The 25592-nt window shown below is 47.3% G+C and overlaps 1 pseudogene; it reads left to right on the forward strand.

The window, feature by feature from the left end:
- Window positions 1–24715: 24715 nt before the first annotated feature.
- On the forward strand, window positions 24716–25405 carry LOC8041882 (annotated as a pseudogene).
- Window positions 25406–25592: the final 187 nt, after the last annotated feature.

The following is a 25592-nucleotide window of genomic DNA, read 5'->3' on the forward strand; positions in this document are numbered from 1 at the left end:
TCGCTCCACGTGCTCCGAGCTGGTGTGCGCTAGACCACTCGGCCACCGATCCCCCCAAGCTCCTTGCTCTGGGGCACATCCCGGCGGCACAAGCTCTCGTGACTTAAGAGCAGCTGCCAACGCTACGAGCTCGCGCTTCTAGCCTTCGCTGCGGTACAACATAGGGTGAAACGAAGTGCAGTTGTTCCGTGCCGCCGCGGAGGGCGCTGAGGTGTGAGCACAGTAGGTATGGGGTCTCTCCTCGGCGGCGACGGTGTCGGGGGCGTAGCTTGCTCGCCTTTTTCGCGGTGTGGTGGTGGTGTGCGGTCAGTGGCTGGCCTCATGTTTTGCTTTGGTGCTGTTTCAATCACCGGTGCCGCCATCGTGCTCGAAGATGAGCATTAACCCGAAGAAGAAGTTATGCGATAAGGATGCGAAAGACGTACTTCGTTGCCAACTGCAATTCGGGGTACCGGAACTGCGCAGAGCGAGTGTCCTTGTTTAAAGCTCCATCGAATGACGCTCACCTGGAGCAGTGGCGTCGTGCGATCCCGAGGGCCGATCGCAAGTTACTACTTAGTCTCCTCATCTCGTTGACCAAGTGAAGACCGAGCTTGACTCTCTAATTTCTGCCGAAGACTGGGAATTCGAAGATGTCTGGACAGTAAAGGCTCATAAAACCAAGGCTGTGAACTGCATGCTATATTATGTAACTGGGTTTTTGAGCGTGAAAATAAAATTAAAAAAAGCTACACGCTGCCCTGCATGCCGATCCGCTTTCAGCATCGACAAGAACACTTCTACTGAAGCAGCACTGACAAACGTGAAGAACAGAGGAGGCCTTACACACCCCAACAAGAACCTTTTCCAGCTACTGAAGAAAGCGGAACAGTTCTTCGTGCAAAGTAAAAGCCACAAAACTGTCTACTGGGACGCAATCGACAGTGTTCTCTACACATGCACAATAACGTTTCCATGCGCTGTACACAAAGAAGAAACAATTGCCCAGTTGCTCCACTACTACTTCAGCATGCGAATGCGACAACGCTGTAAGCATATTACGATAAGTAGGAACAAACAAGCTCAAGAGATAAAGAAATCAGCAAAGCAGCGCTCGTCTTAGTTTAAGGGCATGGGCGAGAAACACAGGATGTAGGAGATGGCGTTCTTTAGTAGTATGTAGTGAATTCAGCTTTTATGTAAATTTTAAAGCCAAAATATTTGTCAGGTATTTTTTTTACCTGTAAGGCGGGGTGGCACCATATTGTGCGAGTATAGATAAAAAGTGATTTATGTCTTGTAACCACTTTTGACTTTCAGTCACTGTGTCATCACGTCAGTCAGTATGTCATCATCCTGTGTCATCGTGTCAGTCACTATGTCATCATAAATAGGAATTTTTTCTGCTCACAAGGTTTGTATGTTCCACAGTACAAGTTGATACTGTATGTATAAACCATTTGTAATGCTAAAACCTTTATGCGCATGTAAAGAATTATTTAGGCCCCACTATGTAACATTATTAGAATTTATTTTTCAATAAGGCAGGAGCAGGGTGGAAACAATCACCCGACCTCATATTGTCACGGATGACAAGTGACGAGGCGGCGAAAGACTGAGTAAACTGAACGTTTATTGGGGCGAACTTGTGCCCAAAAATAAAAGGAGAAAGAAAGATAACAACAGAGCTTCGCGGGCGTCGAAGGCGGCGAAGGCGGCGCGAAGCAGCACGATCGAACGCTGAGGCGAAACTGTCTCCGCTCGCCTGGCGGAATCCCTATGTACTCTCGTGGGTTTCTGGATCGTTCGCCGGAGAAGGTTCGGCGCGTAGAACATTCTAACCTCGAATCAGCCAAGATGGTTCTCGAATTCACCAGAACATCACATTACAGTATCAACAAAAATGTGTAGCCGCAGCCAGGATTCGAACCCAGGCCTTCTGCGTGGAAGGCAAGCGCGATAACCGTTAGGCCACGCGCTGCCTGCTTGGCCAGCTGCGCGCGGGGCAATATAAAGCCACGCAATGTGTGTAAACAATTTATGGAACTGTTACCATACATGTTGTTTGACAAAACATTCTAGCATGACCCAGGTGTTTACTCTAACTTACTCTAAATTATTGAAGGCCCAGTAGATTATGCCGGGAAGTTTTAAATTTATACGAGAATTTGTGTCATGTTGAGTCATCATCGAACGCTCTCGTTCGGAAAAAAAAAAAAGAAAAAACAGGAATCGCACGGGGGAAAAGGCAGTCACTGCCAGTGCGGCAACATAAATCCATCATTTCACTACACAGTATAGACGATTGCAAGCTGGGCGACTGGCCGCCGCCATGTCTCTGCTCGAGCAGGCACGCCCGTGCGATTACGAGCTTGCCAAAGCTACGTTCACCCGTGCGTTGCACGCGCTTGCACGCATGGGGCACCACTTGTGGCGCCATGCTTGCAATTGTCTATACAGGGACCGAGTAAAGAATGCATAATTTCCTTCACAAGCCCCTCTAGGCGGAAGGCAAGTTTATCTGCTCCTTGCGCAGCGGGTAGCGGTGACGTCAGAACGCCGAGCCCTGATTGGCTGATCGGGACCCCCTCTCTGAGCGTCGCCTGCTCCTTTGCAACGTCGTCTGCTCGTAGCGTCGTCTGCGTCTGTCTGACCTTTCCTGCGACTTTCGAAAGTGCAGAAGCCAGGTTCACAAAACGATCTTACGCCAAACATATGTGTAAGACAAAACTTGAGAACAAATTTGTATTCACGAAACGAAATTTTCGTAAGTTTTGCGCAGGTTACAACGAAATCCTACGACAGTTCCAAATCTGTCTTAATCAAATCAGCATGGCAGACAGCGTCGCGGTCGCAACGACCAACGGACGTTTATTTTTCTACGTCCGCTTCTCACGCGTCCCGACTTCAAGCGGCAAGAAAAGAGCAAGAAGTACTTAAAACAGACCACGAGGAACAAGAACGCTGCATCCACAAACACCCGGGAAACGCTCCAATGGCCACGATTCCACCGACAACGACCAAGCGAGCACGGCAGATAGGCCCAGGCACTTCGATTCGGCGACCGTCTGCCGACGACCGGCTGGCGTGCTGAATGGAATATGCCCGCGCGATCCTTGTGAACCCTTCCCGTCTTTTACTTTGATCGCTGACCTCAATTTTAGATTAAGAGGTCAATCTCCCCCTCTTGTCATCTCCTTGTTTTCCGAGGCAACGGTGACTCGCCGCTAAAAATGCAGTGAATCTCCGACAGACGTAGGAAAGGTAGAGCAGCCATCGCTTTGACAAGCAGACGTAAAGCAGACGACGTTAACTGCGCCAACTCGCCGTCGCCGTTAAAGAACGAGGAGTCTCGCCGCACACGAAAAGAGGGAAAAAGTATTTGGGAGGGAACTTGCGGACACTAACCACCCTCACTCTCGGTTCTTAGCAAACAAACCTTGGCGCCTCGGGACACCTCGCCAGTGAGTCCTGTGACTCCCCTCCTTGATGCGCGTCTGCTAGTTGTTAGACAAAAACAACGTACCGCTCGAGTTATTTCTTCTGCCCCCTCTGAATGGCGAAGTCGAGCTCGCTCGACTTCCGAAAGCCGCAGGAAAGGTAAGACAGACGCAGACGACGTTGCGAGCACACAACGGTCAGATAAAGGGTCGCGATCAGACAATCAAGGCTCGGCGTTCTGACCTCACCGCTACTTCCTTTTTCGTGCGCAGAAGGCGAAAGGACTCCACTTGCGAGGCGTATACAAGCCTTCACAAGCCCATCTTTACCTGGGCGCCATCTATCCCCGTGCGAGGGAAGCGCGCACGGTGCGCCGAACATAATGTGGTCGCCGCGCGAGACAGAGAGTCATCACCTAAATGTATTTCTTCCACCGTGCTACGGGTTCATTTAAAGTCTGTTTACCTGTTTCGACCCCGCCCCCAAGAGGAGGGTTCGTCTACAGAAGCGGCGGCCGCGGCGTCGGGCAAAGTCCGTTAACACGAGCCGTACTAACTTTTGCGTGGTTGCTGGGCTTCAGATTCTTCAGCTGCAGGTTTGCGACCCACTTACGTCGAGTTTGCTCGTTTTTCTCGCCTTGGGGAAAGCAGTACAAGGCATATGGCTGCAGGCACGGGCAGTCTTAATGTGGCAGCGGCGCATGTGGATTGCACGTGGAGGCGTTCCACGCCTTCAAAAAACCTCCGCAATTTTTGCAGCCTACGACGGAACACGTCTGACCGGCCCGGTATGAGCTTTGTTTCTTTCCTATGGCACTCATGTGCATTTAGAGGCCGAAAAAAGGAGCCGAAACGGAATGCCCTCTAGACAACCCCACAGCGCAACAGCAGCAACAGCGCTGATTTGAAACAACGTTATGGTTGCAGCCAGCGCCAGCGCCCCTGTGGGCGGGTCTGAGAACTATGGAAATCAAAAGGTCTATACGTTTACACCGGACCCGGGCGAGACCCGTTTCGCCAGAAATTGAAAGATTTTCTTGACTTCTCGAGAATGGGTTTGAATAAGCCCACCTAAAATAATCAAAACCTATGCATTAGCATGTTGATGACGTCCCAGTAAGATTGAGCGTAGACACAAACTGGACACGAGCGGAGCATCAACGTCATGCTCCAATCGCGTCTAGCCAACGCGTCCGAAAACGGTCCGTTTTGGGCTCGGTCCAAATTAGTAAGTGGGCATGCTATTTGAGTGTGATGACGAACCGTTGAACGAGACGAAGTTGTCCAAAAGCTTGTCTAAGACGACGAGACGATGCATGTATGACGTAGTGATGCCGTAACAACGCGCAATGACTGAAAGCCGCGGGCCTCCCTTTCATTTTGAAAACCGATGCAGCGAGCAACGGCAGCGAGCTATCCGAGCATAGTGACCCAAGGCTCCAATCCAGGTTGCTTTCTATGTCATTTCAGAAATACCAAGAGCGCACGTCTATAAATTTGAGCCGCGGTCAAGTTGCGCGATTGCACGGACGCCAAACGCTTTAATCATAGCCTGTTATTTTATGGGACTATGCATTGTCTTCATAGCCAAAGAAAATGTCGTCAAGCAAACGGCGTGCAGAACATGCTCATAATGCAATTAAATGCAAAGATGCAAGCGAGCTGGTTAAGAGTGACGAAAATAATCGCTGGAGAAGGGGAGCAAGAGGAACAAAGGACAAACGCTAATCACCGAACACAGCTAGGTGACACCGGATGCGGCCGTGATCGGATTTTGCCAACGGTTTTGCTGGAGAACTGCTAGATTTCATTGCCGCACTGATGCCATGGCAACGCGCACATGCCTCGATAGCGTTGCCGCGCGCCTGCCTTTCACTTTCAGGAGTATATCACACAGCAATATACAGAAGGTGATCATCCAGATTACAACCGTTTTGACAGGCGCATCTGCGCTCCCTATAGGTCATGAAAGTTGCGCATAGTGTAGTATGCAATGGTTGCAGGTCATACCGAGAGCTTTGCTGTCCAACCACCTTCCCAGCGTGGATTTGAACCTTAATATTTTTGATGCGGTATATTCCGTCTCAGGAAATAGCATGCTGATGCTTCTGCCCGGGGGGAGGGGGGGGGGGGGGGGGGGGGCTCTGAAATACCATTCTTGCTGTTTCACCCTTTTTATCCTGCTGCTCAAAGGGGTCTGTTTTTCAAGGACCGGTGGTGTAATGTTGTCCCGAAGTGAAGATCAACATCGGAGAAGTCATCTAGGTAGTCTTCCCACCAGCATCCCAGCGAAGAATCTCTAAGAGCAGCGTGGAAAATGAATACACCTAGCAAGAACCGTTTTTCCAAAGAAAAAGTTTCAAAGTGTCTTCGTTCCTGTTGGTAAGACAAAAAATGTGAAAATTTAAAACAACAATTTTTTGCCAAGTTAATATTGTTGCATAGCTCCTGTAAACACCGGAAGATTTACACCGTACTTATTATATTTGCAACAGTTCATTGTTACGCTAAAAAAAAACGAATAAAAAACAAGCAAAAAATGCTAATAAACAGAACCGGCTAGTGATCGTTAAATTTTTATACCGGAATGCATGGTTTTTAATAAAATTATTAAAGATCCCTTCAAGAAGTAGTCTACATAAAGTTCTTTTTTTTTTAGTTTGGAGTGGCAATATTTAATATTTAGGCTGTGGGCCTGAGGGTGGCGAAAGAAAGCACAGAGGTCAGGATGGGGCGATTAAAAGCAGGCCAGTGGTTAATTGGGCCGGCCTGCGGTGCTAATCGAAACAAAAAGGAAAACAAACACACCCAAACAACCCGTAGTCCATAGTGCCGTACGAAGAAGCAACATCTCCCATTATATGCCATTTTCTTAATGTACGACGTATGGTTGTATTTCAAATCGGGCCATGGTTGCCTACCATACTTGCCCTGTCAGACTGCACAAAAAAATGGAATATTTTTCTTTTGCACCGTTTTAATAGTTTTTAATTTAGTAATATCCCAATTAAGTCGTCGCCGCGCACAGCCCCAAAAATATTTGTGTGTGTCGTGCGGATAATAATCGCAAAAGATAAGGTAGATTGTCTTGAACCCCATGAAATTCTGAAGTGTGTTGATAAAACTGTAGATTTCAGACGTTCTTTTTTATGTGTCATTTGAATGGTAATAATGAAGATTGCTCGTATAAATGCATATGTTTTTTTTTTTTTGTTTTCGGTGGAATGCTTGAATTATTCCGCAAGAAAAAATATTCAACAAAGAGCCTAAAATAAAAATAATTAATTTGCTGCCGCTGCGGTAGTCGTCGAAAGACGTGTCCAACGTAATATATGTTTTAGCACCTCAACGTTTGAAATTATTCTCGCGGAGAACATTTTTATGCTAACGCGGATTCTATAAAATTCACCAAACCGCGCGCAACAATTTATGAGCTTGATAATAGCACTCAAAATTTTCTTAACGAAGTAAAAGCCGAATGTGCTCCTGGGTATCAGCAGTTCCTTTTGCGAGAAGCCAGCTACGAAAATGATTTTATGCGTTGTTGAAGTATGAAGGCAATAAGCCATCACTTGTGTTTCTTAAGCTGATTGTCGGTGTAGGATGCAGGCTGTCGTTGTATGCAAGTTATGTTAACTGACGGTTTGTGGTTGTACTTTATTGTTAAAGGAGTCATAGTTGGAGCAAATATGTGACCGTTAATAATAAGACAAGTAAACTAAACCAAGGGAGTAAACGCCGGAAGAAGCAAATAAGCCGACAATAATCTGTTCCAAAAATATATTATCAGAAAGTATAAATATGAATAAAATAGAATGTAAAATTTATCGAGAGTGCATTAGCCATATTTACACTAAAATAAAAAAAGAAAACTTAGCACCACGTGCTTAATAAAAACGTTTGTTGCCTAATCATTTCTGATGAGCAGGTCAGAGTGAAGACCTAATCTTTAAGCGCCTTGACACGACGGCAACATTGGCTTTTTCTATAGTGCGGCAGTAGTGTCGTGAACATCAACATTATCCTCCCCGCAGGGGGCACCTGTGAAAGCAGGTGTTTGGAGAGTGGCGTCTCCACGGACCCCGAGCTCCGCAGGGGGCGCCTGCACCTTAGGTGCTAGGTGCTTGGTGAGTAGCGTCACCACGGACCCTAGCCACTTTGGCGACACCACAGACCCTGAGTAAAAGTGGCTAAGACCCACCCACGTCTGGCTGTGCGTGGCGAGCCCGTGTCTAGGGAAAAGGGCATCCTGGTGGTTGAGCTGAGCCCGGGGTAGGTTTGGACCTATCGGGGCCCCCCGGGCGAGGCAACACACCACTTCGGCCCCTGCTTCCTGTAGACGGGTGTCCTGGCTTGGCCCGACTAGGAAGATTCAGTCAGTCGCCATTTCTTCTACTATCCCCTCTTTTCTTTCTCTTTCCTCCTTTCTCCTATTCTTCGTTTTCATCGTCTTTTGTGGCAAGGGCTAACCTTGGGTGGCGACAGAACACTCTCTTGATCCACACTTGGTTATAGCTTCCTAGTAGTACTGGTAGAGTAACATACTCAGACAAGCCAGACCTGTTATGATATGTTACCTATCCCCTTGTTGGACTCCGCGGTGGGTGGTGCGCTACGGATGCCGAAGTTTCTGCCCTTCATATGGGTTCCAAGCAAAAAACCTCCCCCGATCGGACCCTGAAAAGGGTTCGGACCGAAGTATTTAGCAAAGAGACATCAGTTGCTGCCCAGAATAGCTTCAGCCGCTTTCTGGTAATGCACTCAGAAAATGGAAAACCACTTGCCAAACTTTCACCGTTTCTTATTTCAAAGACTGTAGAAAACCTAATTGGTAAAAACTTCAAAGCAAAGAAACTAGCATCTGGCGACTTGCTCGTTGAGGTGGAAAACGGAGTGCAAAGTGTTGTTCTTTTAGACTTAAACAAGATCTCGGACTACAAAGTATCTGTCACCCCACATCGCACCTTGAACAGCTGCCAGGGCGTCATCTCAGAGGACGACCTGCTGGAGTCTAGCGAAGAGGAGATCTTGGAGGGCCTTTCCGGGCAGGGTGTGGTCGCCGTGCGACGCATCTTCATACGCAGAGACGGACAGGAGAGACCATCGAAGCACTTAGTCCTCACTTTTGCTTCCACTGTGCTGCCCGAGAACATCAAGGCAGGCTATCTTCACTGCAAGGTGCGCCCCTACATACCAAACCCGAGACGATGTTTCAAATGCCAACGATTTGGTCACAGCTCTGTTACCTGTCGTGGGAAAACGACATGTGCAAAGTGCGGAGCTACGGACCATCCAGCTGACACATGCGAGGGTACACTTCTCAAGTGTGTCAACTGCTCTGGTGCCCACCCCACTTACTCTCGAGCCTGCCCAAAGTTTCAGGAGGAAAAGAAAATCCTAACACTAAAAATCAAAGAAAACCTCACGTACCCTGAAGCAAGGAAGCGATTTTTCTTCCTCCAAGGAGGCACCTACGCCGAGGCGGCTGCCAGGGGGACAGCGCCGCCACTAAAGGCAACGGTGGGCACTCAGTACTGTCTTCGCGACTTGGAGTGCTCACCTAGCCCCCCAACCACCAGCGAGGCCTCTGTGGGTTCTCAGACCCCAGCGGCCCTGCCCAAAGCCCCACGTGCCAGGACGGTTCCCCATCGTCCTGGCCCTAAGCCCCGAGTGGTGCTTGACACCACTCCCTCTCAGAGCAGCGAGGGGCCCACTCCTTCCACTTCACAGCGGGAGGAGGAGGCCATGGAGGTATCTGTTGATCCGACAGAACCACCTCCACCCGCCAAGGGAGGTACAAAGCATACCCCCGAAAAGGGGGACCAAAAGAAAAAACTTTCTCGAGTCACTGCCCCGAGTGTACCATAGCTTGTGTCCACTCACAGCTGTGAACCCCACAATTTTAACTGTAATTTAATTAATCTGTGATGAGTCATTTTAGTTTCATGCAGTGGAACTGTCGGGGTCTCCTTCATAATATAGATGATGTTCACTTTTTACTTAATGAGCTACGCCCAATCGCTTTAGCATTACAGGAGACCTATTTGACGTCCACACATACCCAAGTTTTACGAAACTATCACCTCTTCCGGAAAGACCACCCATCTTCTCATTCATCCGGTGGTGTTGCCATTGTTGTGCAGAGTGGAGTGGCATGTACCCAGGTCCCCCTTGACACGCCCCTTGAGGCTGTGGCAGCACGAGTTCTTACGGACCGCCTCATTACTGTTGTCTCGCTGTACCTTCCACCACACACCCCTGTACATATTCATGACCTCCAGAAGCTTTTAACTCAACTTCCACAACCTTTTTTAATCTTGGGTGATTTTAATGCTCATCACACCATGTGGGGCAGTGCACGAGTTGATTCCCGCGGAAAAGTGATTGAACGGTTTTATTGTCTTCAAATTTATGTCTTTTAAATAACAAAGCCCCAACCTTTTTTAGTGCTGCACACAACTCTTTCACCTGCATTGATTTATCTATTTTATCACCATCATTGCTTCCTTGCTTTTCTTGGAAGGTTTTACATAATCCATTTGGCAGCGACCATTTTCCAGTCGTTTTAGAGAGTGTGGTCGATCTCCCCACACTACAAAAGCGTATGCCTAGGTGGAAACTTGACAAGGCGGACTGGGAACGTTTCAGCCTAGCTGCTACACTTGATGCTTCACTATTGGCCACTCTGTCCCCTGATGAGGCTACAACATATGTTACTCAACAGATAGTCAATGCAGCTGAGCAATCTATCCCACGTACCTCCGGTAATTTGCCAAAAAAGTGCAAGCCATGGTGGAACAAACACTGTTCAACCACACTTACACGACAAAATAGAGCCTGGGATGCCTTTCGTAGGTACCCCACCGTGGACAACAAAATTGAATTTAAGAGACGAAAAGCGCAAGCTCGCTGGACAAGAAAGCAGGCAAAAAAGAAATCTTGGATGAAATATCTCTCTTCTATAAGTAGTTTTGTTACGGCTAAAGAGGTTTGGGATCGTGTACGCAAAATCAAAGGTGACTACCGGGCTTTTACCATTCCAGTATTTAATCTGCCTTTGGGTTCAGTCAAAGACGTTGCTAATGTTCTTGCGAAGCATTTTCATAGTGTATCTAGCTCTCATAATTATAGTGCTGAATTTAAACAGTTTAAATCTCGTGCAGAGAGTTGCTCTATTTTTATGGGGGGGTGTAACTCGCAGCCATATAATGGGCCCTTTACAATGTGCGAGCTAGAAGAAGCTCTCGATGTAAAAAAGATGTCTGCTCCAGGGCCAGACACATTGCACTATGCTATGCTTCGAAAGTTGTCACGTGACTCGCTCAAAACCCTCCTTCTTTTTTTCAACTCTCTGTGGGAGAAGGCATGCTTTCCCCAAGCATGGAAGCGGGCTCACATCATACCACCCCTGAAACATGGCAAAGACGCTTCGCTCCCTTCCAATTACCGACCCATTGCACTCACTAGCTGCCTGGGGAAAACATATGAGAGACTGATTAACAAACGGTTAATGTACCTTTTAGAAAAAGAAAATCTTTTTGCAAATAACCAGTGTGCTTTTCGTCGCGGACGATCTGCAGTGGATCACTTAGTCCGCCTGGAAACAATGATCCGTGAAGCTTTTGTGCATAAACAACACTGTGTCTCGGTTTTCTTTGACCTAGAAAAAGCATACGACACCACATGGAGGTATGGAATACTTAAAGACCTTTACAATTATGGTATTCGGGGCCGGATGCTGAAGTGTATAGGAGACTTTTTAACGAATAGGACATTCCAGGTTCGATTGGGCTCTACTTTGTCTGATCCATTTGTTCAAGAAAACGGAGTTTCTCAAGGGGGCATCCTCAGTGTTACCTTGTTTGCAGTCAAGATAAATTCCGTTGCCACAATTCTCCCGTCTTCCATCTCATACTCACTTTATGTAGACGATCTTCAAATCTCGTGTTCCTCCTGTAACAGTTTTACCTGTGAACGCCAGCTTCAGTTGGCTCTAAAGAAACTTGGTACTTGGGCAGATGAAAATGGATTTAGGTTTTCCCCAGAAAAAACGGTTTGTGTGCCATTCTGCTTGCGCCGTGGGCTGCCTTTGAATCCAGACCTCAAACTGAAAGCCATGCGGTTGCCTGTTAAAAATGAGCACAGGTTTCTGGGGGTGATCTTCGACAGGAAGCTTAATTTCATTTCCCACTTGAAGTGTCTGAAGGAAAAATGCCTTAAAAGTATGAACCTCTTAGAAGTATTGGCTAAGAAGACTTGGGGATCAGATAGAAGATGTCTGCTGCGCCTATACAATTCCCTTGTGCGGTCCCGTCTTGATTATGGTGCAATAGTGTATGGATCAGCGCGACAATCAGCTCTTAAAATGTTAGATCCAGTGCACCATCTTGGATTACGACTCGCCACAGGCGCTTTCCGTACATCCCCCATTCTGAGTTTATACCCCGAGTCCAACGAGTTGTCGTTAGATAAAAGACGCCAATATCTAAGTATGACATATGCCTACAAAATATTAGCTAACCCTCGCCATCCAACATATGATTCCATAAAACGTTCAAGGTTCTCTCGCCTTTTCGAAAACAAGCCCAGCATTGTACGCCCATTAAGCCTCCGCCTTGCTGACTATCATACCTCTCTTCAGATTTCTCCCGATGGAATGTCGCTACTCTCACAAGTTGACTGTATTGCTCCCTGGGAGAGACTGCCGGTTTGTTGCGATTGGTCACTTACGAAAAATAATAAGCACTGCGTTACTTCAGTGGTTATACTGCAAGATTTTCAAGAGTTGCAGACAAAGTATGCTGATTATTGTCAGTTTTATACTGACGGTGCTAAGGCTCAATCCTTCACTGGATGTGCCGTATATTCTGAGAACTTTTCTCGAACGAAGCGCCTTAATTCGATCGCCAGTATCTTTACAGCAGAACTGTATGCAGTGATGTTAGCAATTGACCATATTAGACTGAAGAGAAAAGTAAGATCGATTATATATGTGGACTCTCAAAGTGTGATCACTGCAATTAGTTCCCTCAAAGACACCAAAAATATGCTTGTACAGCTTGTGCGTACCAAAATTAATCGTGCATTGCAGAACGGACATCGTATTATACTTTGCTGGGTGCCAAGTCATGTAGGTATATGGGGTAATGAAAAAGCTGATAAGATGGCTTCTTCCTCCAGGAATCTTCGGCAGTTAGCAGCCTCGTTACCTTACCAGGATATCAAACCGGTCGTGAGGGCATCAATTTTCCAGAGATGGCAGACAGAATGGAACGAAGAATCCAACAATAAGCTTCACTTCACCAAGTCCATTCTTGGACTGTGGGAGAGTGCCTCTTTAAAAAATCGATTTCATGAGGTATTGTTATGTCGCCTTCGCATAGGCCATTCTTATATAACCCACAAATATCTCCTCTGTGGAGAAGAACCACCCCGATGTATACACTGCGGGGATGATGTTTCCATCCTACACATTCTATGGCTCTGTTCCGGTCTTGATGAAAAACGACGGCATCATTTTCCTGAATTGTTTAGATATTGTATACCTTTTCACCCTGTTCTGTTATTAGGAAATCACCCTCTTATCCCATTTGAACGAGTGCTCAGTTTTATTTCTAGCACTGGCTTTTTACACCAGCTCTAATACCCATGATAATGACGAACAATGTCCCATTTTATCTAGAATGTGAATGAACTACCTAGTTTGGCGCACTTTGGCCTCAGTAGCATTTTGCGCCATAAAGCCCCCAATCATCATCATCATCATCAACATTATCCTAAATGTACGGCACGTTTCGTACATTCAATAGCACTTCACATAGCGTGAGTGCGTGCTGTCTCAAAAGCTAACAAAGCAAATTGTGTGTATTTTATGCAGCCGCAAGTTAGTCTGCCTCGTGGGTGTCTGGTGTCACAGCTGTAGATGAGGAATCTAGCCAGTGCGGTACAACCGCCAGAACGGGGTCTTAAATGTGCACCACGCAGTTATGATACACGACCACTTGCCGGTATGATGCTCATCCAGATTGAAACGGCCAGGGTTGGGGATTGAACTCAGAGCTGGTGTGCGCTAGACTAGTAGCTAGACCACTCGGCCACCGATCTCCCTTGTGCTCTCTCACATATCACAAGAATTTTCCGCAAGCAAGACAGTTGTCTTTTTCTTCCTTGCTGACATGGTTTTTTTGCTATAACCAACGCCAGAGGCGCTCGTAATGCCACTTATTTGTTAGACGAATATTAGCCCTATAGGTGTACGTCTGGTCAGAGCAAACTAGTTTCCTTTTTTTATTTCTCAACTCATGAAACATCGCGTTGTCATAGCTCTGCACTCTATGACCACCGCTGTCGTCACATTGACATAGAATGTAAGCTTTCTGGACGCGTATATATTCATACGACGACGTGCGTGCGAATGTTAGCCTGCTGGCCAGTTCCACAACTCTGTCCAGAACGCACTGAAATGTTCACTGAAAAAGACAAAGTTCTAACACTCGTTTACTAGGCCATACATCACGGCAGACTAGGAGAGCTAAATAAGGACGAGTGTAGAGCTTACAAAAGAATCGCCAACAAACTTTCGCCACTCAACGGTAGTGATTCCCAGTACAGCGAGAGCTCAAGTACTCCACTTGCTTCACGCCGGACACCGAGGCATTGTGGCAATGAAGGCAGCTGCCCGGGGTTGCATTTGGTGGCCTGGAGTGGATAAAGACATCGAAGCCAAGGCAAAGGCGTGCAGCATTTGCCAAGGTCACCGACGGGCACCGCCTAAGGCACAATACTTGGAATGGCAACGACCATCAAGACCATGGGGTACACCGTACACTGCACATCGACTTCGCTGGTCCCATTCAAGGTAAAATGTTGCTGATAGAAGTTGGCGCCTTCAGCATGTGGCTGGAAGTTCGTCAAATGAAAAGTATCAACTACAGCTCACTAATTCAGGGACTTCGTAACTTGTTCGGAGCGCTCGGCGTACCACGCAAGGATGTTAGCGACAATGGTACGTTATTGGTGTCAAACGAGACCGAACAGTTCTTTAAAAATAGCGGAATTCGTCATGTGACAAGTGCTCCGTATCATCCGGCGACCAATGGTCAAGCGGAAAGAATGGTTTACGAAACCAAGCAGGCGTTGTCTAAAGACAAGACAGGAAGTTTATCATGCCGACTTGCCCGTTTTCTACTAAAATCGCACACAATGATTGGACTCACGACAGGAAAGACCCCGGCTATGCTAATGTATGGTCGTGAGTTGTCAACCGCAATCACTGTAGTACATCTACAAGCCAGAGGGAGAGATGAGGAGACGTGGGAGTTGACCACGTCCCCAAGAAATATTTCGGCTAACCATGAAGTGTATTTCAAGAACTTTGCTAGAAAGCCATCGTGGATCCGAGGAACCGTATTAAAAAAGACTCGGATCTCGTTCTTGGTTAATCAAAACAGAACGAGGCTTGGTACGGCGACATGAAGACGGCATAAAGAACACCGTCACAGACTCTTCGGAAAAATTGGTCACGGGATCCTCTGCAACACGAAATAATAATAATGGCCTACAAGCTGTGCCAACACAGTGCACCATTCCGACCACTGAAGGACCGGCACCAACTGAGGAGCAAGATACCCCAGACGCTCAACCGGACATCCTTCGTGTCCCAGACGCGGTTATCACAACGCGTTCGTCTAGGCCTCAACGTCAAAGGCGGCCTCCTCAAGGATACGGCGACAACATCTGAGGGGAAAGGAGTGTAACGTCTAGCGCTCTGCCACTCGTGCATATAGACGCTTTACAGCAGCTGTGCATGGGCGCCGCCATAACTGACCTTCAGTTTTTGTTCCCTCTTATTCCGTTCGCTTCACTTCATCATCACCACAGCAGGACAGGTTATTGCCATTTTAGATGCTACCGTGTTCTTGTGCCCAGCATAGGCCCTTGTGAAGACCCGTCAACGCCCGCTTCAGTGGCTCGGCATCTCGGTAAGACAGGAGAAGGGCGGCTATGGCGGCTCAATCTGGCGCGTGTGTAAAGCGTCTATACAGAAGATCGTTTTGCCTGCGAGGGTCGCGTGATCTTTGAGCGCGCGAACTCGTAGAACTGCGAGCGGCTGATGGCGCAAGCCAGACTCTGATGTCCTGGAAAATATACTAACGAGTATTCGGGCAGTAGTGTCTCCTTACTACGCGGAAACGACAATGTATTTCTTTGTATTTGTTCTCAACGACTAGAGGAGTACATAATCAATTTAAATTCGTTGCAAAAAGTTAAAGCCCTTTACAACTCCCGGTAACGCCGAATTAGAGCGCAGCTCTTGAGGAGGAGGAGGGAAGGGTACTGGGGGGGGGGGTCAAGTGACCTTGGGGTGGTCACGTGACCTAGGGGGGTCAGTAACGATTACGATGCGGATACCGATGACGTCATCAGTGACGTCACTGATGACGTCATCAGTGATGATGACGATGACGATGCGGAAGCCGGTGACGTCATCAGTGATGATGATGATGACGATGCGTATGCCAGTGACGTCATCAGTGACGTCACTGTTGACGTCATCGGGGTCACCTGACCCCGGGGGTCACGTGAACTCGGGGGGGTCACGTGACTTGGGGAGTCACGGGTATCACGTGACCTTAGGGGTTACGCGACCCTGGGGCAGACATGTACAAATTACTCAAAAAAGGTAGTTAAGTTGCTGAGTATCGACGCCAAAAGTAATTGGAGTAGAGTAGAAATTACGCATTCGTAATAGTAATTGAGTAAACTACAAACTACTGTAAAAAGTAGCGAGTTACTTTGAAGTTACTTTCGAAGTTACTTTTTTATATTTTTGTGGTAGCAAAATGAACAGCAGTTTTGATCAATGAAAAACCCTGCGAGCCTAAAATAAATGCAGCCATTTCATGGCTTGCGTTTTCGCCAAAACAGTTTATTCGCTCGCAGAAGCAATTGACTTTCAAAGTTCTTGATAGGAGAGTTTTCCCCTTTTCCTTCTAAAGACGTCCCCAGCCAAGCTAAATAGACGTTCCACCGACAGGCTGGATGGAACGGCAGCGTTGAATTTGAGAAACAGGCTGTGCAGGGTCGGGTAAGCGAGAGTCGGCATCTTAGGTGTCCATGACGAAACATGTCAGGTTTGTCTCGGGTAGAGGGTCTTTTATAACAAACTTTCCTCCTTTTTTTTTATTCCTCAAGTTGAGATTGTTTTATTCTTTATTCCGACGTCGTTCTGAGAGTACGCCTTGCGAGTGCACCAGACCGTCAAGGGTTCAAGTCTCGCGCCACGACGATGAGATCATCCGGACGACTGCGCGTCCCGTTGTAGTGCTAGTGCTGCGCTACTGAAAAAAAAAAACTTTTTGGTTTAACAGAAGATGAATCGAAGTATACTTCGCCGCTGACGCCGGGTCCAACAAAAAGATCTCCCAAGGGTAACTCGCAATCCTCGTCGGCGACTACAATATTCTGACGCGCCTGAATCGTTTTTAACAAAGAGGTCTCCCAGGCATGGATGGTCGGAAGGACGCGAAGGATTACGTGATCAAGCATCGTCGCTGGAAGCGGGAACGTGCTCCCATGAACGGATTATCCGTACCAGGGTTTGTGCGCGGGGGAGTCCGGCTTTGCAAAAGCGTATGCGCTGACGGCAAGGCGCCCAGCTGCGAGGTCATTCCAGTGGCGCCTCCCGTGGAACCTACCGCTTGAGTCAGAACTCACTAAAGACAGACAACACGAAAACAACAACTCTCAGAGTGCCCCCGTCTTTCACGGTTGCAGCTGGAAACGCGGCGCCTGCGTGCATTACCGGATTAGGTCAATACCAGACCAAGGCTTGTTCAGCATCTCTTCCTGCGTTCGTGCGTGCCGGTGTTATGTTTTGGCTGCTCGTCGCCACCTTGGCCCAAGGACGCCTTCCCGAACAAGGGGGCCCCTTGTTGGGGAATGTCACTTCATCTGCTGGCGTCTTATTCATTTCTGCGCTCAAACTTTCGTGATGGGCAAAATTAGCACTATATAATTTCGAAAGTAGTTAGTAATTTGAGTAGAAGTTACCTGAAAAAAGTAGTTAAATTAAACTACTAATTATCCAAATCAAGTTGTAATTGAAAGTTACCAAGTTACTCGAAAAAGTAGTTAAACTACAGTAGTTTGAGTAGAGTAGTTGAACTACGTCCAAGTCTGCCTTGGGGTGACCTTGGGATGACCTTGGCGGTCACGTGGCCTTGGGGTGACCTTGGCGGTCACGTGACCTTGGGGTGACCTTGGTTACGCCGACGCCGACGGCGACGCCGCTCAAGCCGGGACCGGGCCCCTAAGAGCTGCGCTCTAGAAAAGAAAAGAAAGAAAAGGATATGCTGGATACTTCGCAGTATAAACGATGTTTAAAAGGCTGAAAATTGAACTCGAGACTCAGTATTTACCACGCGCTCGTACAAGCTGCAGGTTGTACAACGATATTCAGTTACAATACTTTCACCTTACACAAGCTTACTGGCACTAGTAAGAAAGCGAAGCCTTCAGTACGCGGTAAAAGTTTTTACACACTTAAGGGTGTAAATCCGTTTGTACCAGGGCTAACGCCCTCATAATGTTCAGGCAAGCACCCTTCATAATGGGTGCTTGATAACACCTTTGGGAAAGGGTGCTTGGCATGGATGGGCACCCGCTTTGGTGGCCCAGTGGATGCTGGGCCACCCCAGCCAATCCGTCGCCGGGAGAGTATCACGCGAAGTTTTGGTTATGTGGAGTTCAAGGTCATATGACACTCTCTCGACGCTGGATTGGGTGATAGTGTTCGCCACGGTCAAACGAAGGGTGAAATGAACTATAGGCCCTAGTGAAAATATTATAGGAATGTGTCCAATACACATATCAGAATGTGTAAATTGTACAAAAATCATATATGGTATTGCATATTCTTATAATATTATTATGATATGATTTACAGCTTATCATGTTTACTGAACACATTTACACTTTTTTATCATAGGGGGATAGCCGCACGACCCCATACGAGGCACTTGATAAAGAAAAAATGAGTAACACTGAACGCAACTTATGAAGTAATACATAACAGCTCCTTGTAAGCCAGATCATAACCCCGGGGGCAATTGGGAAGTGCTACGGCGCACCCCTTTCTCGAACTCTAACTGAGCAAGCAGTGGCCCCAACATCGTACTGCACGGCTGAACCATTGTATGCATCATAGGTTGCCACAAACGAGGCAAAGGGAGCTTTCCTGTTCGGAGATCAAGTGAGATGTTTTGTTTGTTTCAGGGGATTGCAGACAACACGCTTCACTTATCACTTGTCTTCTTATGCGCATCTGATTACTAATTTGAAACAGGGTAGAGGGGGTGGTCTAGCCCTTGACCGAACCACAGCAGTAATCCACCACTTTCTGAGTTTCCGGTTCGAGGGTAACCCGAAGCACATGTTGCCAGGCCGGATTAGTGGCGTAGGAAAACAAAGCCTCCATCTTGCGCTAGTCTGAGGCTCCCGGCACCGTCCCGACGTCGTTCGATACGATGCCGACGCACTGTGTGGCGTTTGGGTGTCGAAACTGGCATTGGAAGGGGGAGGGGAAGAGCTTCTTTTGCTTTCCTTCTGCGAAATTCGACCCAAATCGAAGAGCGGCGTGGGTAAACGCGGTGAAGCGGGCTCACCCGACAGGCCCGAGGAAGGCTTGGGAGCCGAGCCAGCAGTCCCGATTATGTGGGGCGCAATTCGTCACTGGTAAGTCGCTTTAATCGCAGCTGAGAAAAACAAACACAAAGCGTTGGGTAGTTGCATGATCGTTGCATTGCCGCTCTATCAAACAGGAAAACCGTCGCTGGATAGGCACCACACGGACCATGTGCCGACTATCTTTGCTCACCGGAAACAGCAGCCATCTCTCGATCTCAACGAACGATGGAAAAATCGCAGGTCCACTGAAGGTACGAAGTGACGATGGTCATAAAGGCGCGTTCACGCTGTGGAATTTTACTCGCGATATGAATTCGCCGTCTGAACAGGACAAGAAAAAAGACGTGCGTCTCGTAAAAAGGATGCGCGCGTTCATCGCTTCTGGAGCGATCTTTTCTAATGCCAGTTCTTGGAAATGTATGCCCGCCGACGTTTGTGTTGTGTTCGCGCTTATCGTCGTCAGGCAGAGGAGTTATCCTCTGCCTGACGACGGTGGATCGGTATTGACTGGACTTTATAATCGTGCGCATATGCAAGCGCGAAATCTGCCTGTATAACAGTCAGTGCACCAAGTAGCCATTTTACATGACGAACTCATCTAATCGCGAGCTAGTAGTATTAAACAGCATCTTCTGGTTTGTGTGTGTCCTTGCTCGTCAACCTCAAACAAGCATAACCTTGCGCGTTTCATTTTCCAGTAAGTCCAAGTGGCCTGTACCAAACTGAGAATGTGGGCAAATTACCATAATCACACTCGAGCTTTACTTGTTTCGCCACTGATATTGTATGTCATCTTCAAACAACGAACGAGTACCAAGTGCTGGTTCTGCGTGCGTGCAGCAGGGAGCATCACAGCCAGCAGCCCAGCCTTCTGCAGCAGCAGTACCCTCCTTGGCCCTTGCTAAGGAGCTCCCAGTTGCCGACCCCTTCCAGAAGGTTCCGGCAGTAACCCAGTCCCGTGCTCAATCTCAACGGGTATTTCGAACGTAGAGCCACTGCCCGAAAATAAGGATCGACTACTAACTCAGTCATTGCTACTAAATTATCATTATTAGATGCGGGGCTTATTCCCTTGCCTTGTTTTCTTGAGATAGTGTTCGCAGGACCCAGTGAAAGAATGTAAGGTGACACACCATCCTGAGATGATGCCGACAGAGCACCAGACCATGCGGAGGACACAAATCTAGCCACATTCTACTTCTACAATTTTTGTTTAGGAACAGATGTAATTTTATACCTGTTTTCACATCAAGAACCGTAGTAAAAAAAGTTCGCCGCCTTGTGGAGCATTACTGATTTCCACCTTTATGTAGAGAATTAAGATATATGTAGGTGCATTCTAGATTAAATGTATGTTATCTTATCAAGACGTACACATTCCAAACTGCAAAAGCGTTGCTTTTTTCTCTGATAACTAAATCTTGTAAGAACTACTTTGCCCTGCGTATGAACAATGCGCAAGACTCGCTTTTCTCTTGAGGTGAAAACAGATGTAGTTGCGACACACTTAAAAAGAGAAACGATTTAGACATTGCATGAGTGAAGTAAACGTTCAAGAATGCTAGCACTAATCATTTCACATCCCTGAAGTAGAAAAGTAAAATAATTGCTTCTCTAAAATGCTATGCACCAATAGTGCAGACGGGCACGAGCAAACACGTAGGCAAAAATGTTTCCCTTCCAAGTGCTGTCATGTTGTCGTTGCACCAAATAGCTTGTCTCTTCGAGAACGTGTTGGTACACCATCGGGACATGCGTCTAGACCGCTGCAACTACGGTAGCGCTCCACATGCACAATGAATTTTCAGTCTGCCATGCCACGCCAACGTTGATCTCCGGCAAAGTGCTTGCCAGCGGGTCGCGGCCGCCGGGCATACACGTGACAGCTCTCTTCTTGAAACGTGATTGGTCGCTTCTTTCGGTCGTTCCAGTCGCCCGAGACGCAGCATAGAAGTTCGACCCGATCCTACTTGCTCCGTTAGAAACAACCGGGTGCTTGGTGCTCCGTTGCTATGACAACTCGTCGTTGCAACATTGTTGGAGTTTGTAAATGTTCTGGCTGCCCCAAATGCAGATGCGTGAACGGGCCTTTTGTCCTCTACGCTCATTGGTTCAAGAAACCTGCATGTGACCACGACTTCAGTTTTTGTCTTTTGACTTGTCAGCTGGCCCATTGCCTTTGTCTGATATGATTATAGCAAGTTGCTCTAATCATACTCCAGGGCCCGTTTGCTCAAAGCGCTAGCCGCGGTTAAAGTTAGCCGCAGTACCTGGGAGAGGGATTTTGAAATCCCGTGACTGGCTCGGTAGGAATGCGGGGAAACATGGCGGCGCCCCAGTGAGTAAGCGCCGCTCGCTATGGAAATAATATATCGCTGTAGCTGCAATATCGGGCGGGTTAGTCAGCAACTAATGGTGCAGGAGGCTTTCAGTTTGCCTTACCTCACTTAAATTGCAAAGCATGAGGAATGACCTCGCCACATTATTTAGATAGTCTTTCGATTCTGGCCATTCCCAAGCCTAAATGAACGCGATAATTGTCGGCACGGCAGCGTACTTGGAAAGTGGATTGCCTTGTCTCAATCGGCCGGGTATTGATAGCATACAAAAGCAGACACCACCTCAATAGACCTTTTTCTAAATTTCCCAAGTGCCGAGGTCCATGCTACGAGTGTAGTTACACGCATTGCACGAGCTGGCGTCTGCAGTAGTAATTGTTCTAAAGCAAAAAGTCGAAAACAAATTTTGCCTTGCACGCGCGTTCGTCAAAGCCTTATTATGATTATTTTCTTGGAATTTATGGTCCGCGCGCAGGCCGTAGAATTACACTACCAGCGTTCTCGATGCTTGGGCAATTTAGAAAAAGGTCTATTGGGATACTGTCTGCTTTTGTGTGCTATCAATACTTGGCCGGTTGAGTCAAGGCAACCCACTTTCCAAAGACGCTGCCATGTCGACAATTACCGTGTTCATTTAGGCTTAGGAATGGCCAAAATCAAGACTATCTAAAAAAATGCGGTGAGGTCATTGCTCATGCTTTGCGATTTAAGTGAGGTAAGGCAAAGCAAAAGCCTCCTGCACCATTCGTTGCTGACTAACGCGCCTGATATTGCAGCTTCAACAACATATTAGTTCCAAAGCGAGCAGCGCTCACTCACCGGGGCACCGTCATGTTTCCCCGCATCCCTACCGAGCCAGTCACGTGATTTAAAAATCCCTCTCCTAGTTACTGCGGCTAACTTTAGCCGCGGTTAATGCTTCGAGCAAACAGGCCCAGCCTTGCTTGTTTTGTCACTAGAACTTTATGTCCTTCTTGAACAACAATCCAGCCCCAAGGAGTGGTGCTGTCTCCACCTGTGTGCAGCAGGTAGCTGCACAGCTGGCAAGTGACGTCTCTTTGGAGATGCTTGAAGAGGCGGTGGAAGACCCATGCACTCAAGACTCCATAAAAGGTGTTAATTTAATTGTTTGGCTGGAGTGTTCAGACCTCGAGGTCTACAAAGGCACTGCAAAATAAATTAGGATTCCCAAAAAGATTGGATCATAGGCAGCTGTGTCATCACAACAAATATTGACTCATGGGACTATGAGCTGCTGCTACACACCAGCATGTGTACTAGGTGGCTGCTGTGATACCGTTAAGGAAATCAATTATTCAGATTATTACAGCCCTTCATATACATTTTTGAACTAAGGAAATAGCTTAACTCTGCTTAGGACATCGGAAAGAAGTTTGCTTTCTTTATTTGTTAAATGCGATAACATTTCTTTCGACTACCCCCCCCCCCCCCTTCCTGTTATCTCAGTAAAATTATGTAAGTCTTATAACAAAGAATGACTGTGTATGTGCAGGACTAATTAAAGAAGATACAGTACATGCACCCGTCTACACTAGCTCCCAATTATGAGCTTGATGCTGTACACCTGTGCAATCTGCTACTGGATGGCGTAGATGACAACGTTTCAGCTGCAGCACATAAGTCACGCAGCTGACACGGAGTGAACGCATGACGTATGTATGAGCCCCCTGCATTTCATCACGAAATTACGCGTTTGCAAGTCCGGTCTCAGGGTGCCACTATCTTGCCCAGTGGGGTGCGCTTGGGTGTGGCCATAATCAGATTATGACGCGTCCCAGCGCACCTCAACCGAGCAGGATGGCAGTGCCCTGAAGCCGGACTTGCAAACATGCATAGAAGCTCTCCACAGGGGTACCAGTTAAAGCTACCCACTCCCGCTCATACTATTGCCAGTTAGTCATTGCGAGGGTAAGGTATAGTGTTGGCATGCTTTGCCTTCCATTTGGCACCAGCAAAAATTTAGTGTACTTTGAGCTTACAAGTAAAGTCAGACGACACATTATGTGCAGTGTATTACCTGTGAATTGAACAAGCCTAGCAAACATTAGTAGACCCACTGCACATGTGTCATCCGACTTTACCTGTAGGGTCGAGGCAAGGGCAAACCCTCCTCCACCACCCTACATTGAAGCACCAGATGCAAAGGCAGATATGCACCCATGCACAAGCGTGATTGGTACATTTGCTACTACATGCTTCCGTCACACTTGCTGGAAGTGGAAAGTATTGCGGTGCCTCACTGCAGAATGGGATGAACTGAAGAGAAGCATTGTTTTTGTTTTAGTGTTTAACTAAGGAAAGGGGAAACATGGCGGGCTCATTCTGCTATGCCTTAGGGCTAAGTAAGGGAATGAGAAACTTAAAGAAAAAAGTTGAGTTCATTACTTGGTGTTCTCAAAAGACAAGGAACACCACACCGATTTGTAAAGCAAGCAACACCAAATTAATTATTGTAAATCAAGAAAGAAGAGGGCAAGAAGGAGGGGGTGATTCAACTAGGATTCGATAAAAGCCGCTGACCTGGCTAGGCCCCTTGGCAATGGTTGTGCTAGTAGATTTTTATTTACAAAAAGAAAAAAAATATATTGGTTACAATGCCAATGCTGGATCAGACTGAGGCACATTATTCTTCATTATTTTCCTTGCCTCACCTCATATCTTTGGTGTCATGGGAAAATTAGATTATTTATGCCACATGATTTGCAGCAAACTAGGGAAAGATGTAACCTGATTATTTATCTAAATTCAGTAGAGTAGGACTAATTGCAAAGAGCTGTATGTGGTTCCCGAAAATCTACTAATGAGGAATAGGGCAACATCACTCAGCATAAGATTCATGTATCTATGTGTGCTTCCTTCACAGAAATGGAGAAGGATGCCGCTGTCGCCCTAACCTAGATGGCTGGGAATCCTGAGGTGTCCAAGCTGCGTGACCTGCAGATGGCCAAAATGCTGCAGGTCATTCTTGATCTGCAAGCAGACAAACAACGTCTCGAAAGGCAGGTTTGCCACCTGCAAGCCAGGCAGCTTAGTCTAAACACTATCCAGGAGCCTAAGAACTGTTTTTATTATACTGGGCTGCCTGAGTTTTCAGTTTTTCAGAATCTGTTTAATTTTCTTGAGCCTCGGGCAGCCAAGATGACCTACTGGCTAGGTAACAGAAATACAGCTGGTGAGACCAAAGACCGCACACGGGAAATGTCTCTGCTTGACGAGTTTTTTATGGTCCTCGTGCGGTTAAGGACAGGGATGGCAGGCAAGGAACTGGCCCGCAACTTCAACATTTCTGAAGGCCAAGTAAGCAAGGTGTTTGTTAGGTGGATCAAGTTTCTCCAGCGACAGTTAAGGGTAATGTTACAGTTTCCGACAGTTGCCGAGATTCAGCCCAACCTCCCTAATGCCTTCCACAAGTTTTCTAACACGAGGGCTGTCCTTGATGAAACTGAGGTACGTATCTAGAAGCCGTCGTCGTTGCTTGCTCAGAGGCAGACCTTCTCGCCCTACAAACACTACAACACCTACAAAGCGGTTGTTGGATGTATACCCGAAGGGTACATTTGCCATGTTTCACAACTGTGGGGTGGGACTGTGTCAGACAGAATTATAGCTGAGGAGAGTGGGTTCATGGATCAGTTGGAGTCGGGCGATGCAATCATGGTAGACAAGGGATTCAAATTTAATAGCCTACCACCTGGAGTGCAAGTGCACATTCCGTGTTTCAGGCAGCCGAACGAACCTCAGATGCCGGAGGAAGATGTGGCACACACCCGGCAGGTGGTCAGTGCACGTGTAGTTATTGAACGCGCGATCGGAAGGATTAAGCAATTTCAGTTCCTTGATCGACCCTTCCCCATCTCCATGATAGACATTGCAGATGAGGCGTTTCAGGTTTGTTGCTTTTTAAGCAACTTTCGTATCCCACTCAGCCGTGCTGAGTAGCAGCAGGACATATGTGTCGGCTTCAGTGGCAACCTTCAGCTTGATAAACATTTTAGAATAACTTCCTTCTTGTGGTTGGAATCCAGGGTTTTGTTTTTAAATGCAGCACGTCGCAGGTGGTTTTGAGGTACTCTAAATGGACCACAGGGTTCCGGAAAAGTTCTCACTTTAGAGCCATCAGTGAGCA

This window comes from Ixodes scapularis, unplaced genomic scaffold (assembly GCF_016920785.2).
Source record: "Ixodes scapularis isolate PalLabHiFi unplaced genomic scaffold, ASM1692078v2 PGA_scaffold10__122_contigs__length_95168666, whole genome shotgun sequence".
NCBI lineage: Eukaryota > Metazoa > Arthropoda > Arachnida > Ixodida > Ixodidae > Ixodes > Ixodes scapularis.